The 16,085-nt window shown below is 36.1% G+C and overlaps 1 long non-coding RNA gene across 1 annotated transcript; it reads right to left on the bottom strand.

The window, feature by feature from the left end:
* Window positions 1-1,012: 1,012 nt before the first annotated feature.
* On the bottom strand, window positions 1,013-4,294 carry LOC132602190 (uncharacterized). Its single transcript, XR_009567646.1, has 3 exons — window positions 3,950-4,294; window positions 1,862-1,912; window positions 1,013-1,274 (listed from the first exon to the last, which is right to left on the bottom strand). It is a non-coding gene; the product is annotated as an uncharacterized LOC132602190 (long non-coding RNA).
* Between the last annotated feature and the right edge of the window lie 11,791 nt (window positions 4,295-16,085).

A 16,085-nucleotide genomic window follows, 5' to 3' on the forward strand; every position in this document is an offset into this window, starting at 1 on the left:
ATTACTTTTTTTCACAACATCTTTTCCCATTAGGACATATTACAAGCTTATATCTTATATCCTTTAAATTCTAGGAAAATTTCGGCGGAGTTTCTTCTATATTTCTTACTATCCAAAACCTGCACGCAGCAAATACCAACAATGCCTCATAGGGTTAATATATATATATATATATATATATATATATATATATATATATATATAGATGTCGAAACTTACCTCATATATCCCACCTCGAGATGTACCTGATCCTGCAGCGATCTGCCGTGTTATAACTTCCTATTTACTTTCCGTTTCATTCTTCAGCTTTACATTTCAATCATACCTCAATATTCTTACCTTACCCGACATACATCTTTCGTGTCGTTGCTTACCTTTGTACTGATTCATTCAATTTGTTTAGTTCACAAACTTATAACTGAACTTATCATCAAGAGATACATTTAATAAATTCCTCTGTTGTACGAACACTGACTTACCTCTATGACAACCAATCCATTATCCAATAAATACATATTCTGATAACGTAGCCTCAACGAAGTGACTTACCTCTGTAACTTTCAATATCATCAATCACTTTCTTCTGTCGATACCGTTCTTCTGCTGAAATCAAGGGTTAGTATAAGGAATCTCATTTCCTATAGCTTGGCTATATCGCACGATCTTAGATATGAAAGAAAAATAACCATCCTAAATGCCCCGTAGCCTCCTGTTTATAAATGTGGCGCGCAACACACCATAAACAAGACTCTACTAGACACAACTTTGTAGACAACCCTTAGGATGAACTGCTCTGATACCACTTTGTCACACCCCAATTCCGATAGGGCATGATGGGCACCCGACCCTTACTTAGAGCCGAGCGAACCCGCTGGTTCTCGTTATACTCATAATCTTACTGAACTCTTAATTATGAAATGATATGCATAATGAAAGCTTTTCAAAACATTCCGTTCGTCTTTCTTAAATCAAGTAAAATATGTAATAATATGAATCCGCAAAGTAATGCAAAATGATATGTCAGCTTACATAGCCGCTTACAAGAATGACATACTGTATACATGACTCTATCTGCAAAAGTCTCTAATGTAGAACATGATATCAAAACATAATTTGGGACAGGGCCCCAACATATCCATAATGCATCTGACTCAAATCATAAAGAAATACTCTGACTCGGCCATACTCCGAATGAAATGGAGTTTACCAATCCATCTGATAGCCTGGGAATACCCTACAGTCAGTCTCCTGTATAATCTTTCCTGCAAAACAATCTGGGGCCGAGTATGTAAGGCATAAGAACATCAAGTACAGATGAATCATGAAAACTAGTCTCAATATTTGAATGCATCTGTTGCTAACAACTGAGAATATCTGCGTAACTCTATATGACTGAAACTGACTCTGTGGCATATGATAGGCATAACTTATAATATAACTGATAGTTCTGTGGAATGTACAGTCCGATCCATATATAATATAATAGTACCGAGGAACGTACGACCCGATCCATATATAATATAATTATGCCGAGGAACGTACGGCTCGATCCATATATATAATGGTACCGAGGAACGTACGACCCGATCCATATATAATATAATAGTGCCGAGAAACGTACGGCCCGATCCATATATAATATAATATATATAAATGCATGTAAGACTCGGAAAATGATACTCTGAACTCCTCCGGTGACATAAGAAGCTAGTATGATAAGTCTCTGGGAGTCATGGACATAAAACATAGGAGGCCAAGGATACAAATATCTCTACACTATCTAAGAATAGAGTCTTTGGAACTCGCTTGCTCACTGTGTTCGTTCATGCCAAAATGAAAGAAAGGGATAACCTTAACATACCTTGTATGCTTCTTAAGCTAATTCAAACTTAAGTCTCGGGCTTCCCAAGATCTACAACAACGTCAGTAGATACCAAACATTAGTTATAGGTACTTAGGAATCCAACCCTAAGCTAGCACGTCATTTTTAGAAATTCGGACAACATTTCCTTTATAAATTCAACAAACCCCGAGAATTCAACTCGGCCAAATCATCAAAAACAATACCAACAACCATATTAACAACATCAACAATTAATCCCACCGATCCAGCCCCTCAACAATATAAAAATAGTTTCAATAATTCAAACAATAATGCGACGAGCGGCAAACTCGGCTTGTCAATTAAAAAATGGAAAAGGCTCAAATATGCCATCGAACTATCAGAAATGGCTCATTTATGCCACTCGTTGAAAGTTTGGCTCAAATATGCCACTACCGTTACCTTTTTGGCTCATCCATGCCATTATTCACTAACGGTGGTTTTAAAATACCAGATATGCCACGTGGCAAAAATTTATTGGTCCACGTCACTTAAATGAAAACCAGCCAAAATAAATCCTAACTATACAACGAGTGGCATATTTGAGCCAAACTTTCAACGAGTGACATAAATGAGCCATTTCTGATAGTTCGATGGCATATTTGAGCCTTTTCCGTAAATATATTTCAATGAAGGTAATATAAAATATAAAATAATTAATAATTAATAAAAATAGGGGTATATTCTATAACAAATTCCTAAAAAATTAGCTATTTATATTATATATATATATATATATATATATATATATATATATATATATATATATAGAGAGAGAGAGAGAGAGAGAGAGAGAGAGAGAGAGAGAGAGAGAAAGACGCCCACGCGCACACACACATACAAATATATGTAAAAATAAACAGTAATATGTATTTGTATGTGTGTGTGGGCGCATGTGTATACATATACTTAATGCATCTAGTATTAAAATATCAATCATAAAAGTAATATTTGATTTTGTGATAAATTCATAAATGGATTATTCTACTTAAAGTATGAATTTAGATAAAAATGTATAAATAGGTTAAAAAATAAATTTTCTATAATATAAAAAGGTATTACATAGATGGAGGATTTAAAATACCAAGGGTAAAATAGACATTGTTTAGGATAAAGGGGGAGAACGTCTATTATTCATAATTGAGGGGGGATTTTGATTTTTAAAGCAAAGTTGAGGGGTTGAAAGTCAAATAGGACACTTTTTCCTCTATATACTTGTCTTTGCAAATCAAAAGTTTATTCCTTGATTAGAAATGTGCTTGTTGAATAATTTCAAATACTTAACGTCTCCGGATAAGTATATCCAAGCTTAATAGTGAGTAATCTGGATTCTGGATAATTAACTTCAGCTTTGGAGCATAAAAGGCTCAAATATGCCATCGAACTATCAGAAATGGCTCATTTATGCCACTCGTTGAAAGTTTGGCTCAAATATGCCACTCGTTGTATAGTTAGGATTTATTTTGGCTGGTTTTCATTTAAGTGACGTGGACCAATAAATTTTTGCCACGTGGCATATCTGGTATTTTAAAACCACCGTTAGTGAATAATGGCATGGATGAGCCAAAAAGGTAACGGCAGTGGCATATTTGAGCCAAACTTTCAACGAGTGGCATAAATGAGCCATTTCTGATAGTTCGATGACATATTTGAGCCTTTTCCGATTAAAAAATAGTTTTAAACCCCATCTTCATTCCGAAATTTCTCAACAATATTAACAAAAACAACCAGAACAATCCAGCAAGTATATACATCAATAACAAGGTACCATGTAGCAACAACAAGTCACAAACATTTCACGACGAGCGACAAGCCCGGATACGATTATCAAATACATTTCTCCATTTTTTCTTTCCTTCAAAATACTTATCAATGGCAACAACAATATTCTTAAGTTATTCCAACAATTTGTAGCCACAACACAACCCAAAAATATACCTCAAATCATCCCACGCAACAACAACAATAACTTATCCGATTTCCCGCAATTAATTTCGTAGTTCGCATCTCACAATTTAACTATGACATGGATGAATTTAAATATATCTAGCAGAGGAGAATTCTTACCTTATGTGCCAAGAAATATTCTTCTTCCACCTCACTTCACTTTTTTTTTTTAAAAAGCTAGGATTTTCTTTAATACTCTTTGAACCAGATTTTGTTAAATATTTGTTGCATTCCGTTGAAACACAAGAAAAGACAAAACGTTGCTAAATTCAGTTCGTGAAATCTAAAGAAGCAAGAAAAGGTTGCTGGTACTTTATTGAGTCGAAAGAGGGGCAAGATATGTTTGCTATTGCTTTGTTGAATTGAAAAACAAAAATAAGAAATGAAAATTGGCTGAAATGTGTTGAATACCTTCAGCAACGATGAAAAAGTTTCTTCATATGTATAATGGTGTAAATATCCCCAAAAATTCAATTCTAAAAATGATATGGTATGTATATAAAAATATTATTTCATCCCAACATGATAAGAGGTGAATTAAATGCATGTCCCTCCTCTTTACACATGTCACTCCTATGCCACCTCCCCTTAACTACTCATCACATTTCAACACTTATTTGTAGATTTGTATAAATGCATTTAGTGCCACGTGCTCACATAATAATTATCCGACAATCCTAATTAATTTCTTAATCTCAATTCACTTAAATATTGATCACTTTTAACACACTTCATATACTCATTGTCATGTTCATGTGACATAGCACTAGTCCATACCCCTTTTGGTACACAAAAAATATCATTTCCAATCACTGTCATTCCACTTTCGAGTCTTAAATAATTTCAGGACTTCGTCCTTTATACACCGAGCTCTTGATTTGCATGTTTATATATGATAAAATCCTCCGACTCGGGTAAATTTTCTCATGTTGGACGTTTCAATTTCCTAGTCCAAAAGTATGAGATCTTTTAGCTTGGACCGTATTTCATTCAAATAAATTTCAAACCTTGACGAAACTTATTTTCTTTGATTTATTTAACTTCTAATCCTTATGATACCTCTGTACCATCACTCTAACCACCTATAATCTTGGGGGATAACCTCATTTTCCGTTACTAACGCCATTTAACTTGCGAGCTTTCCGACACATGAAAGCACGAGATGTAACATTTCTGCTCCTCCTAATTAGGAGATTATTTTGTATTTGACTATGTTGGGTTGTTAGCATTTTAATATTAAACATATTATATTAAAGCGTCAAATTTATCAACATTCGCGTTAGTGGTATTTAAGAGGAGGAATGTAGTCATAAGTTCTTTGTAACTCTTTCTCCATTAGCTCATTATTCATTCACTTTCTTCTTGTAGCTCATGTAACCTTCAAATCATAATTTTCCTACTATTTACTCACATTATTATCCCACGACTCATCCTATTCATTCCAAGGATGAATTTCTCACCTATAAATAGAAATCATCCTTAGCTTTTGGTGTAAAGAAAAAAAAGAAGATGAAACAAATATTGTGTCATTGTGTAGTGAGAGAGAGTTGAGAGTAAGTCTCCAACTAATTCACTACAAAAGAGAGCGATTTTTTATGTTGAAGGAAGGTGTTATTTTGGTGGAGCGTTGGCCTCTTCAACTGGTCCAGAATTGTTTGAGTCACATGATGTTGACGGACTATTGTATCCTGGAGGGGACAAGTCAGAGTATTGCTGCTGGACCGGTGAATCTGTTTAAAGAGAGCGAGATATCCGCACCTCAGCCTGAAGAATATTTATTTGCTTTGTTCTTCATTTTTCATTTTATTTTTTAATTGTAAATTATTGTAATTTGTAGTATATTCACCAACAATTTTAAGAAGATTCACTTTGTTACAGTTTGAAAAATCGCAGATATCAAGATAGGAGAGTTCAACATCATTCCGTTTCGACATCGCTAGATCTCTTTAAGAGATAGAAGGGTAAAGTATTTTTTTTTCTACTTGCTCAACTCAAGCGGAGGAAAGGTAAAAAAACTTTTACCTTGTATATTTATGAATAAAGTGATATTACTTTTTAAGAGTATAAATTGTTATTCAAATGCTCAAAATAGTGGGGGGTAAAGAAGTGAGAAAATAGTTATTATGAAAAGTGATTTCTGCACCTCTGAGAATGCTTTAAAAAATGTGTCAAATGCATGTATTAATCATGAAAAATTCACATGTTATTTTTGCATCAATGGTTGATCACTTGTCGATCTTTGGCTCTAAGATTAGTGTTGTTAAGTTAAACTAAAAATATGTGTAGCAGTCATTTTGATGTGAGAAATTTGAGTGAGGCAAATTCATTCATGAAATGAAAAATGTATAAAAAAAACATGTGATAAAATTTTTCTTAACCAGTCACATTATGTTGAGAAAATTGTGAAGTACAATTTTGGGGATTGTACATGTGTTGCAATTCCTTTTGATTAAGTGTTAATTTATTTCCATTTTAAAGTGAGAAATTGCGATAAATCTAAAAGGAGTATACTAGTCTAAATATGAGATATGTGACTGATTGTACTTGGCTTGCTATTGTTTATGCAGTAAAAGTACTTAGCAGGTACAAGCATACCGAGTATATTTTCAATTGCTGACTCTATCATGGAGGCTGAATTTATTGCTTAAATTTCAGCTGTACTCAAAGGTTTTTTTTTTTTGGTGCAAATAAGAAAACTTGGTGCTATGTTTGTTGGAGATTAAAAAAAATTACAATGGCTAACTCTACCATGGAGGCTGAATTTATCGTTTCAACTTCAGCTAGTGAAGAAGAGAATTTGTTGAGAATTTATTTTATTTCAAATATCTTATTTCTAAAACCAGTTCCTTCTATTTTAATTATATTAATTGTAATAGCACCAATATTTTTGGTAGAGTTCAAAACTGTTATTACGACTGTAAATCCAGACTTATGAGGAGAAAATAATATATTGCGAGATCATATTTGACAAGTGGTACCATTAACGTTGATAATGTCAAATCTTGTGATAATCTTGCAGATGCGCGAACTAAGACCTTAGAAAGAAAAATGGTCTGGATCACATCGAGGGGGACGGGATTAAAGCCTATAAATTCACGAGTCGCATATGAGGAAACTCAACCTGGAGACTAGAAGTCCTATAACCAAGTTCAATGGGAAAAACAAATCATATGATGACTTGTGGAGAAATGCACTAATATTTTTGTTATTATTATTATTATTATTATTATTATTATTATTATTATTATTATTATTATTATTATTATTATTATTTCCTCCCTAAGGTGTGAGTGTATTTTCCTGTAATGATTTGTGGAGGTTGAGTCTATGAACTCTTAACGAAAATCTGTAGCTCGTATGAGTGGGGTGTCAAAGTTATAGGAGCATCCTTGACAGAATTTCTCCTATGTGAGTGTGGAGGTAGGCCGCTTCTTATGAGAATTGGGTTCATTTTCAAAAGCACTCACGAAAATCGGGATAGCACGGGCTGTAATGTGCTAGCTATTAAAGCTTATGTCAACACCTTGATTATTATGTGTAAGCAGTGATGCTTTAAGCAGTCATAGTTCAATGCGGAGCACACTACTGACTCTGGAGTAGGAATTACTATTTTACTAAGTGGAGGTTTAATGCAGAGCACACCTTCATTATGCCTAGTATTCCGCACACTACTGACTCTGGAGTAGGAATTACTATTTTACTAAGTCGAGGTTTAATGTTAAGCACACCTTCATTATGCATAGTAGTATCCCTTCAACTAAGTTGGTGATAGTTCTCTTATTTTAATATTAAAATGAGTGGGGGATTGTTTGGTTATTAGCAGTTTAATATTAAACATATTATATTAAAGTGCCAAATTTATCAACATTCACGTTAGTGGTCATTCAAGTGGAAGAATGTGGTCATAAGTTCTATGTAACTCTTTATCCATTAACTCATTATTCATCCACTTTCTTCTTGTAACTCATGTAATCTCCAAATTATAATTTTTCCACTATTCACTCACATTATTATCCCACTACTCATCCTATTCACTTCAAGGATGAATTTCTCACCTATAAATAGAAATCATCCTTAGCTTTTGGTGTGGAAAAAAAAAAGATGAAAGAAATATTGTGTGGTTGTGTGAGAACATGTTTTAAAGTGAGGTTAGTGTAGTGAAAGAGAGAGTTAAGAGTAAGTTTCCAACTAATTCACTACAAAAGAGATTAATTTTTTTATGTTGAAGGAAGGTGTTCTTTTGGTGGAGCTTTGGACTCTTCAACTAGTCCGGAGTTGTTTGAGTCACCCGATGTTGACGGACTGTTGTATCTTGGAGGGGACAAGTCAGAGTATTACTGCTGGACCGGTGCATATTATACTGAAGTGGGCTTCAATCTCCTTAATGAGAGAGATATATCCGCGCCTCAGCCTGAAGAACATTTGTTTGCTTTGTTCTTTGTTTTTTCATTTTATTTTTTAACTGTAATTTATTGTAATTTGTAGTATATTCACCAACAAACTATTTGGGGTTACCCTCAACAGTAAAACATAGTATAAAAGAACTGTACTAGTAATATACTTGGGGGTCGTTTGGTTTGCAGATTAAGTTATTCCGAGATTATAATTTTTGGACTATTTTATCCCACCTGGAATAAAATATTTAGTTTGATGGGATAAGATGGATATATAAGATTAAGTTTGGATAAAATAATAACTAGTTTCGTGGGATAAGATGGATATCCAAGATTAAGTTTGGGACTAAATTTATATCAGGACATAATCTTGGGATATATCTCCTTATCTCACGAACCAAACGACTTATGGTATAAAAGATGGTAAAGGATAATCAACTGTATTTTTATTAAATGCATTAGATTCTAATTGGTGATATTAGGACCAGAACTATAGATCCTTGGTCAACAGAGTATCCTGAAGACCGCAGACCATTCAGTTTCAGAGAAATTGCGTGTCCTAATATGAAGTTTCTAGCCAATGCTTTTACTTTTTGCTCACATGTAATTTCTATTAATTCTTATTTTTTCTTAACTAGATGGGTGCAAAAAGGCTCAAAACCAATTGCATTACAACATGAGGAAAACTGAGCATCTGTTTGGATACTGTTGATTCTACAAATATTGTAGTCGACAATGCCACTAGCAATTTCCTTCTTCAAAATTTCAAGAGGCAGATGAAATATTCGGCTTTGACAATGCCAATGTTTTGCGAGTTAAAAGTTAAAACCATATTGATATATATAAGTTATGCCATTTGTGTTTTGATGATTTGACAAACACTTGAGGGACCAGGTTCTCAATCAGGTCCCTTGAGTGTCGTACCGTAAACGCACGACAACTGTAAAGCTGCGGTACTGCTACTGTTTTAACTGGCAGAACCACAGCAGCACAACTGCAGTTTTGCTGAAGGCCAATATCAAAAGATGAAATCTCCCTATCCATGGTCACTTACTTCTCACAAGCTCCCCAGTATATATATATAACAAGTTACAAGGTTTAACCTAACACTTGCAAATAAGAAAATTATTTTCTCTCAAGTGTAGCTGCCACTGCTCTCTAGGTGCTTTCAAGAACAAAAGCTTCATCAAACTCAAGGACCAGATCCCAACAACTGAAGATGTCTTAAGTCCTAGTTTTGTTAAGTCTTTTGTCTTTTCGTTCTCCATTTGTAATCCTACACTACTTTCAAGAAGTGTCATTGTAGGAAGTTTCTCGACCTTTGTTATTTTGTTGTCTTGGTTAGAGTTAGTCAAAGACAGTAGTTTTATTGGCTAGAGTTAGTCAAGGGTAGTTAGTTACTTGGCTAGAGTTAGTCAAGGGTTGTAGCTTACAATAGAGTTAGTGTAAGGTGTGAGGGATTAATAATGTTAATTCCTAGGTAGCAAAGGTTGTAATATGAAAGTTGCTCATTTAGTGAAACTGAAATTCTACTCCGATGGGTTGTGTTTTTCATCCCTTGGGCAAGGAGTTTTCCACGTAAATATGTTGTCTCATTTACTTTCTGTTGTGTACTCAAGGGAACAGATAGAGAACCTGGTTCTCTATACTGTTTGGTGGACTTTTAGTTTCTATCAATTGGTATCAAAACATATTTTTTTCAAACGGCACACCTAGAAAGGATCTTCTTCATGGCTGCTCCACTAAATCTCGAGGAAGGACAATCTCAAACAAGACCCCCATTGTTTAATAGAAAGTATTATGGGTGGCGGAAGACAAGGATGCATGATTATATTATGGCTAAGGACTCAGAGCTTTGGGACATCATCTATGATGGTCTTTTTGTTCCCATGAAAAGTGATACGGAGAGTTCAAAGTCAGTTCCAAAAACTAGAAAAGAGTACTCTGAAACTGACAGAAAAGCCATTGAGAAGAACTATAAGGCAAATAAGATTTTGATTTGTGGCATTGGGCCAGATGATTACAATCGTGTTTCATCTTGTGGATCTGCTAGGGAAATATGGGAAGCTCTTCAAATAGCCCATGAAGGAACCACTCAGGTAAAGTAATCCAAAATAGATTGCTTGCCACTGAATATGCGCTGTTCAAAATGAAAGAAGATGATTCTATCCATGATATGCACACTCGTTTCACCTCCATAATCGATGAGCTTCATTCTCTTAGAGAAATTATTTCCACTAACAAAGTAGTCCAAAAAATACTCTATGTTCTGCCAGGTCTTGGGAAAGCAAAGTTAACGCTATCACTGAAGCAAAGGACCTACAGACACTAACTATTGACGAGCTTATTGGGAATCTTAAGACTTATGAGATGAGGAGAAACATGGATCTTGAAAGAAAAGAGCCAAGGAAGGAGAAAAACCTGGTTCTCAAAGCTGATAAAAGTGACTCAAGCAGGGATGAATTTGAGATAGCATACCGCACTCGAAGGATTCATAAGATGATTCGAAGAAATGGTGGGATCCCAAAGAAAGGAAGCTATAGCAGGAACTTCAGAGGAAGTGATTGTTGTCACAAATGTGAGAGGCCTGGACACTTCATCAAAGAATGTCCTCTTCACAAGCTCTTCACAAGCAGGGTTATTACAAAAATGCTGATAAGTCGGCTAAGATGAACCACGTCCCTGATAAGAAGTTTAACAGAAAGGATGCTACTGATAACATGGTAAAACATGCTCTGGCTGCCTAGGGAGATTCCTCCAGTGAATCTGAAGCTGAAGATGATGCAAACGATACTTCCATGCGGGCTATTGATAGTGAACATTTAGGATATTAGTTAATCTTTGCACTCATGGCAAATCTGAAGATGATGACAATATGAATTATGAGGTAAATATTTTTTATGCACAGAGAAAACTGAAAAATTACTCTAAAAAATTGACATCTTTAGCAAATGTGTTGGTTCATGCCTATCATAGCCTTATCAATGAGAATAGTACTCTAAGTGAAGAAATTGATGAATTAGAACAAGTAAGGGATGATTTGGTAGTCATTGTTGTAGATATGATGGAGCAAGTTGGGGAAGTAACTAGAGAAAATTCTTTGTTACAAAGCCAATGAAAAAATGGATGAACACTCTATCTAAAGGGAAACAAGAGGCAAGTGAGACTTACCTTGAGCTTGAAAATGAGCTTAAGAAAACCAAAATAAGTCTTACTGCTGAGCTAGAGAAAAATAAGCAACTTCAAGAGGATCTAAAAAGAGTTAAAATTGATCTTGACAAGTCACTTCATTGGACCTGGTCCTTTGATGTGGTTGCTGCTATGGACAAGAGTAATGGTGGAAGGCAAGGCACTGGTTTTGAAAAGACCAAATCCCTCTACAATCCCCAAAGCAAGTATATCACTGTGATTGGCAATGCAGTCATTGTGGTCAAACTGGCCACAACAAGGGTACATGTAAAGGCAAATTTCAGTCTTTTCAGGAAAACAAAAATTTTGCTGAAAAGAAGTCTAAGGTTGAGGGACCAGGTCCCGAAAGAAGAAGAATGTGCTGCCTGTATGGGCAAAAAGAATCTTAATTCACCTGTTCTATCAGTACAAGGGACCCAAGCTGGTTTGGGTTCCTAAATCTAACAAGTGACTCTGTTTGCAGGCTGAAGTGAGAGGAGGCAGTCAAAAAAGGTACATGGATAGTGGTTGCTCGAAGCATATGACTGCAAGAATGGATTATTTCCTCTCACTTAAGGCCTTCCAAGGTGGGAGTGTGCCTTTTGGAAATGGCAAAAAAGGATACCATATTGACAAAATTGGCATGACACTTTCCCATGCGATTGAAAATGTTTATTATGTAAATGGAAATTTGTTAAATGTGTCCCAAATCCGTGATAAGGGAAATGAAGTGAAGTTCTTGTCATGCTCTTACACAGTCACCAATCTCAAAACTAGTGAAGTAATGGTTATAGCAAAGAGATTCAAGAACATCTATATTGCAGATTTTGATTCATTAAATGGTGGAGATTTGACATGCCTTGGTGCTATAGATGATGATGCTGAGTTGCGGCACAGACGACTAGGACATGAAAATTTCTCTTTGCTGAACAAACTTGTTACAAAGGACCTGATCCGTGGACTACCAAATGTCAAATTCAAAGATCACAAGGCGTGTGATACGTGCATAAAGGGAAAGCAGGTGAGATCCTCCTTTAAACCAAATAAGGAAGTGAGCACCTCAAGGCCACTAGATCTTCTTCACATGGATCTTTGTGAACCAATGAGGGTTCAAAGCAGAGGAGAAAAGAAGTATATCTTTGTGATTGTTGATGACTATTCCAGGTTCAATTGGACTCCGTTTCTAAGAACCAAGGATGAAACATTCCCTGTGTTTGTGGACTATGTGAAATAGATTTAAGTGAAGTTGGGGAATCAAGTGGTGAGCATTAGATCTGATCACGGTATTGAGTTTGAAAATGCCAAGTTTGAAGAATTCTGTTCTGAAAATGGTATAAGTCATAATTTTTCTGCTCCTAGAACACCTCATCAAAATGGTGTTGTGGAGAGAAAAAACAAGACACTTGAAGATATGGCAAGCAAAATGCTGATAGCAAATGGTGTGTCCAAAAGTTTTTGGGCGGAGGCTATTAACACTGTTTTCCATGTGATCAATAGGTGAATGATCAGGTCCTTACTTGAGAAGACCTCCTATGAATTGCTAAATAGGAGAAAGCCCAAGCTGACTTACCTAAGAGCATTTGGATGCAAATGTTTTGTTCTCAGCAATGGTAAGGAAGCTTTAGGAAAATTTGATGCAAAGAGGGATGATGGATTATTTCTTGGTTAATCTTCTCATAGCAAGGCATACAAAGTCTACAACAGAAGAACTCAGTGTGTATGTGATCTTTGATGAATCAAATAAATTGGGTGACAAAGGGACACACGATGATGGAGATGTAGATGGGGAATTGTTAAAGGCTTCTGATGAAGCCATTGAAATCTCAAATGAAAAGACTAAATTAATGAATTAAGTCAAGCAGAGCAATGAAGAAGATGCAGTAGAATCTCTAGAAGGCACATGGGAACCAGGTCCCTCTATTACTCCACTTGAAGTTGAACATCAGGTAGCTGATGATGTGTCAGGCACTTCTAGTGATGAACAAAAGAAGAAGAAGTCATGCCTCTGTATATGTCTGATGTGCCGCGGATTTGTGACACATTCGACGCCATTTTACTATGGATTTTAGGTATTCTCAATTAATTCTGGTTCATTTTAATGTGTTGTTGTTGTTGTTGTGTTTTAGGAAGGCGATGGCCCAAAAGCAAAAACAAAGAAAAAAGAAAATTTTCCAGTGATGGCCTAAGTTGAAGAGGACAAAGGACGGGGCCATCGATGAAGTGTCGACTGGATCGACATTTCATCACTTGTCTCGTCAAACAGACTTGTCCACCAGAAGAGAGAAAGAAGGAAGAATCGACGGAGCGTCGAACTGGTCGACGGCACCGCCGAATGGACCATCAAACTGAAGAACTAAAAGACGAAGTAATCAACGGCCCGTCGAATTGATCGACGGTCCGTCGATTTTGCCACCAGGGGCAGTTTTGCCAATTGCTGATGTGCGTTTTGGAGCCTATTTAAAGAACATTTTAGGTTTTTGTATACATCAACTTTTTCTCCAACATTTAACACTTTTTCCATTGGTGGATGAGCATTGAATATACTACTTTTGGAGCTTAGTGAAGACAAAATGATTTCATTCCCACCATCTTTATTACACTTTGTAAGCTTTATGTCTCCGTTATTGCTTACTACTTTTGTGACCAACATGTGTGAGTGGTTTCTTTATTCAAAGTTGTCGACCCAAATGATGGGTGTTATGTAATGGGTGTCTAACATTGTATATATGTAATGGGTTGTGATGTGTTTTATTATTTCTCATATTCATTGTTAGTTAGTGGTTGCAAACACTTACTTATGCACAAACCCTAGTTTTGTTTGGAAAGATGAACTAGGGTTTGAGTTGAAATAATATAACAAGGACTCGGGCGCTAACCCTCGTTTAATGAACTCACTTAGGGATAAGATGAGTTCTACTTGGCATATTTAATCGGTTGTACTTGCAACTTTTCTATATTTGGGAAAATCACGAAAAGAAATACTTTATAACTATTGGAAAATATTAGGAAGTGCATTAGAGATTAAGGCATACAAAACCACCACCCATTAGAAATATATCATATTGATACCTGTAGAATAACATCTAATCACAACGGGACACAACTTTGGTTCTTTTAATTCAAACAATTTCCAAATACTTCAAAATAGTGAATACAAACCAAAATCCTTTTTTTACACTTGTCGGAATATAATTAGTACTTATTTCACACCTTATTCCCTGTGGGATTCGACCCCAACCTAGTTGGTTTACTATATTTGACACCGACCGCCTTACACCATAATTTAGGTGTAATTTGAGCGTATCAAATTTTGGCGCCGTTGCCGAGGAATACGGTTTTGAAATTACTGATTGTTGTGTACTTCTCTTAAAAAAAATTCTATTCCATCACACCGGGTTTGCTGTTTCTGGTGAATCAGGTGAAAATGGCAGGAAGACACAATTGAAATCAAGGAAACCAAGGTAGGCTCCAAGTGAAACCAGTTGCACCAGAAGAGGAGGAAGATGAGAATATATTTGCGGAATTCATTAATGAAGCTGATTATGCTTCTGCTATGGTCCCTCCTAGGACTGGAAATACTACTTTCAAAATCGATAGCTCTATTTATCAACTGCTGAAACTTGAAGGTTATTTTCGAAATTCTTCCGAGGATTGTCCACTCCGACATTTGAAGAACTTCCTGCACGTGTGTGCTCAACAATCCCAAGGTGTTGTTTTTTCTGAGGCACTTCGGTTACGGGTCTTAAAATATTCCTTGGCTGGCCAAGCAAGGGAATGGTATGAAAAGCTTCCCAGCAATTCTATTCACACTTGGAGCGAGCTAGCCAATACATTTTTGAAGAAATGGTTTCCACCGAGCAAAAAGGCTAAACTTCAAGATAAGATCTTTGAGTTCAAACAACTCCCGGAGGAACAATTATATTCGGCATGGGAGCGGTTCAAATACTATCTAGCTCAATCTTCAACTCACGCGTTTTCGGATACTATTCTCACCGAGAAGTTCTACAAGGAGTTAGATACAATAAACTAAATTGCTGTCAATACTGCCGTTGGTGGATGCTTCATGGACAAGTCATTTGTAACATCACCCGATTGCTCGATAAGCTCACTACCCACAATCAAGCTTGGCACTCCAATGATAGTGAAGATTTGTCATATGGTAGTCCTTCTGTTGCAGCGGTGGCCAAAGAGAATTATGAGCGGGATCATGCTTTTGCTCAATTGCAAACCACCGTGGATTTTCTATCAAAGAGGATTGCGGAGAAAGAAGCCAAGGGTGTGAATGTTGTTGAAGAAATTCCATTTCATGCTCCGCGAATGTATCAAGTCTCGGAGGAGACTTATCTAGAGGGGCAACAATAACGTGAGGATGCTAATTATATCGATAACTCTCAAGGGGGTTATCAAAAGCAATGGAGACCCCAACAACAAAGCAATTAATATGGCCGAAATGAATATGGTGGTTCAGATAGAAGAGATTACAACAACAACAATTATGATAATCGGAATTATAATGCTTATGTTCCACCGAAAGGCCGTTCTTCCAACTCTCAAAATTAGCGAGAGGGTCCTTCCAATGATCAAGGGACCTCTCGAATGGAATCTATGCTTGAGAAGATCTTGGACAACCAAAAAAGGAGTGACAAGAAGATGGAAAATTTGACCGAAGTGGTAGGCTCTCACACCGCTTCGAT

The sequence above is a fragment of the Lycium barbarum genome, chromosome 7 (assembly GCF_019175385.1).
Source record: "Lycium barbarum isolate Lr01 chromosome 7, ASM1917538v2, whole genome shotgun sequence".
Classification (NCBI taxonomy): Eukaryota; Viridiplantae; Streptophyta; class Magnoliopsida; order Solanales; family Solanaceae; genus Lycium; species Lycium barbarum.